Below are 3717 nucleotides of genomic sequence, written 5' to 3'. Positions count from 1 at the left end.
TCCGTTTCTTTAAATTCTACTTTTAATCGTATTTCAAACTATCTCAATTCCATTTTGTGTTCAAGCTGCCACATCTGCAAATGAATTCTAGCCATTTCCAACGATTTCAAATTCCACCAGAATTTGAATGGCAATCTACAGCTGTAATTATCTCTCCTTTTCTCACAGATAAACACAAACCCAACTCCAGCTGTATTGCCAGTTCTAACATCTTTGCTTTGCACAACTTTGTAAAATCTCCAACTTCACTCCTTTCATACCCAGATAAGTCTTAGAGACAGAAATAGCCATTGCTGCACAAAGCACTGTACAAACCAACCGAAGTCAACACCCAGACCAAAAGACGCTAACAACTACAAGACGCTGCCATTGAGGCCAACAATCTCCCTGGGCACATCCTCCACTTCCCTGCGTGGGTTTTCTCCAGGTGCTCAATTTTCCTCCCACAGCCCAAACATATGCAGGTTAGGCGTAATGGCCATGTTAAATTTCCCACACTGTTCAGCAATGTGTAGGTTACTTTCACAAGTCAAGAGTAAATATGAAGTAATAGGGGAGGAGAATGCGTCTGGGCAGTTTACTCTTCAGAGGGTTGGTGTGGACTTGTTGGGAAAAATGGCCTGCTTCCGCACTATAGAGATTCTAATCCTGAACCTCATTTGGAATTATCGATTTCGAACCTGACGAGTGTCCCAAATTTGATATGGACCAGAGCAGACTGCCTTAAAATAATTTAAGATTGTAGCCTGGACGCCAACCTTGTCATTGGCTAGATTCTCAACAGTATGGAAACAGACCCTACCGCCCAGCAAGTCCACACCAAAGACCAAACCACCCAACCTCACTCCCCTCCCCTATATTTATCCCTGACGAATGCACCTAACACTACAGGCAATTTAGCATGGTCAATTCACCTGACTGCATATCCTTGGATTGTCGGAGGAAACAAGAGCACTCAAAAGGAACACATGCAGACACAGGGCGAATGTGTAAACTCGACAAAATCATGAGCAGGAATTTAACCCATCGCCCTAGTTCGATGAGGCAGCAGTGCTGCCCATTAAGCCACAGTGCCGCCCCACTTCATCTTGCTAAAGGCAGATGTGAAATGGGTGTTCCAGATGTGATTTGACTGGTCAAACCACTCAACTTTAAGCAAACACAATTTATTTAAACACTCTAACAAAAATACATAGAAAAAGAAGAGGAGTTTAAGATAACTTAACGACTGGAAACCTTAACAGAATAATAGGTACAGTACCATTTACTACTGAACCGTTACAATGTACTAACATCCCATAAAATTATCCCTTGGCAAAAAGACACATCTAAGGCAAGTCGGTCATGCATGCAGTTCTCCAATCCAGGACGAAACAGCATCAAGAATGATTTCAGAGAGAATAGCAGTGAGGGATAATTTACTGAAGCATCCAATCTATCTACGATTGCAAGCACCTGGTGTCTGTTATAGCTCAGAAAAACTGGAAAGCCTGATCTGTGAGAGCTGGCCATTGTTATCAATATGTATTTTAAAAAACCCGAGAAGCCTCCTATGTTATTTACTTCAGCCGTTTGCAGTAGTCGGTTCGGTCTTTAAAATCTCTCTTCAAAGAAAAGGAGACAATAATTAAGTGACAGCATTGTCAGGGCTGTTAGATACCTGGTCCTTTACAACACTACTCAAGGGGCTTCCTCGTGTTACTGACCACACGATCAGCTCAGAGGGACAAACACACATCAGACGTTAATTGGACAGGCACAGACCATCTTTCAAAGACGTGAGTCAAAGGTGCTGAATCCCCTATCCAACATGGAGCACCACATGGGAACAATCGGGAAGTGAACATCCGACACACACACACACACACACACACACAAACACACCCGACATGGAGCGCCACATGGGACACACCGGGAAGTGCACAACAGCCTGACATACACCATATCACTGTTTCTGACCTTCACAATGCCAGCACTCGATACACTAGGGACCCAAAAACCAAGGCCAGGGAAAAATATAGAGGGACAGAAAGATTCACATTAAAGAAAGGAAAAGACAGTTAATTAACTGAGAAGATCTTGTGGAAATAACAAGAAAAAGACTGGATTGTGGGACTAACCAGAGGATTGAACCCTTAGAGAGCAAAATTACAAGAATGACAACATTGAATAAATATATTTTCAGATCAGCTGAAATGGTTTGTTTCATCAAATTCTAATTCTGTTTCACAGGACACTTCAAACAACATAAACAGGGAGAAGATGATGTGTGTGTGTGTCTGTGTGTGTCTGCGTGTGGGGAGTGGGGTGGGGTGGTTGAATGTGAAAATCATTGCATGAGAGAAAATACACTTAAAGAAAATCAGAAACCAGGTTAAATATGAACAACTGTCAGGGATTTGGGTAATTGACACAGAGAGACCGAGGGAAGTTTCATGGACAGATGAGTTAATCTGCCTGAGGATGTTAAAATGCATAAATTGCCAGACGCATTAGCGATGTAGCTCAGCATGCCCAGGAATATCAGATGAATAGGGTTTTGGTGTGAGTTCCAATCAGATTTGTTTCTGCAGGTTTCAACTCGAGAGTGTCTGCAGCAGATTGTTGTCATCATTAAGTCTGTATGTCACAGCTCAAGGTTCAAACAGCAGATGGGTTAAGCCAGTGAAGTGCATTCTGGAGCAGTGAGTAGTTAAAGTTAATAATGGCCAGGGCATTGTGTCAGGAATCAGCTCATGGCCAAAGTGTTCACCAAACTTTGACTCGTCTGTTTCAATAACCACCTGCTAGTTCCCCTACAAGCCACTCACTACCCTGGCTTGGAAATATACCGGCGTTCCTTCACAGTCGTTGGGTCAGAATTCTGGAATTCCCTCCCTCATGGCATTATTGGTCATCCCACAGCAAGTGGACTGCAGCGATTCAAGAGGCCAGCTCACCATCACCTTCTCAAGGGCAAATATAAATGAGCTATTAATACTGGCCAACCAGCGATGCTCATGTCCCACAAATGTATGAAAAAAATATATTCGCCACTGGTGGGATGGAGTTCCAGTCAGTCTCACATCTGCCGTATTAGACATTAGAAAGGTATTAGAAAAGATTCTGAGGGATAGAATTTATGACCATCTGGAAGAGCATGACTTGATTAAATGAAGTCAGCACAGCTTTCAGAGGCAGGTCATGCCTCACAAACCTTATTGAGTTCTTTAAGAATGTTACTAGACAAGTTGATGAGCGTCGACCGGTGGATGTGTTGGATGTGGACTTCAGCAAGGCATTTGATAAGGTTCCCCATGGTATGCTTGTTCAGAAGGTAAGGAGGAATGGGATAAAGGGAAATTTAACTGTCTGGATACAGAATTGGCTGTTCGACAGAAGACAGCGATTGGTAGTGGAAGGAAAGCATTCTGCCTGGAAGTCAGTGGTGAGTGGTGTTCCCCAGGGCTGCGTTCTTGGGCCACTAATCTTTGTAATTTTTATTAATGACATGGATGCAGAGATTGAAGGATGAGCTAGCAATTTTGCAGACGACACAAAGGTTGGAGATGTCGTTGACAGTATAAAGAAATGTTGTCGGCTGCAGCGTGACATTGACAGGATGCAGAGATGGGCTGAGAGGTGGCATATGGAGTTCAACCTGGATAAATGCGAAGTGATGCATTTTGGAAGGTAGAACTTGAAAGTTGAGTACAGGATTAAAGCCAGGATTCTTGG

The sequence above is a fragment of the Chiloscyllium plagiosum genome, unplaced genomic scaffold, assembly GCF_037043375.1.
Source record: "Chiloscyllium plagiosum isolate Xiang-an unplaced genomic scaffold, Cpla_swu_hap1 HiC_scaffold_38, whole genome shotgun sequence".
Lineage (NCBI taxonomy): Eukaryota > Metazoa > Chordata > Chondrichthyes > Orectolobiformes > Hemiscylliidae > Chiloscyllium > Chiloscyllium plagiosum.
This window is presented reverse-complemented; position numbering follows the sequence as displayed.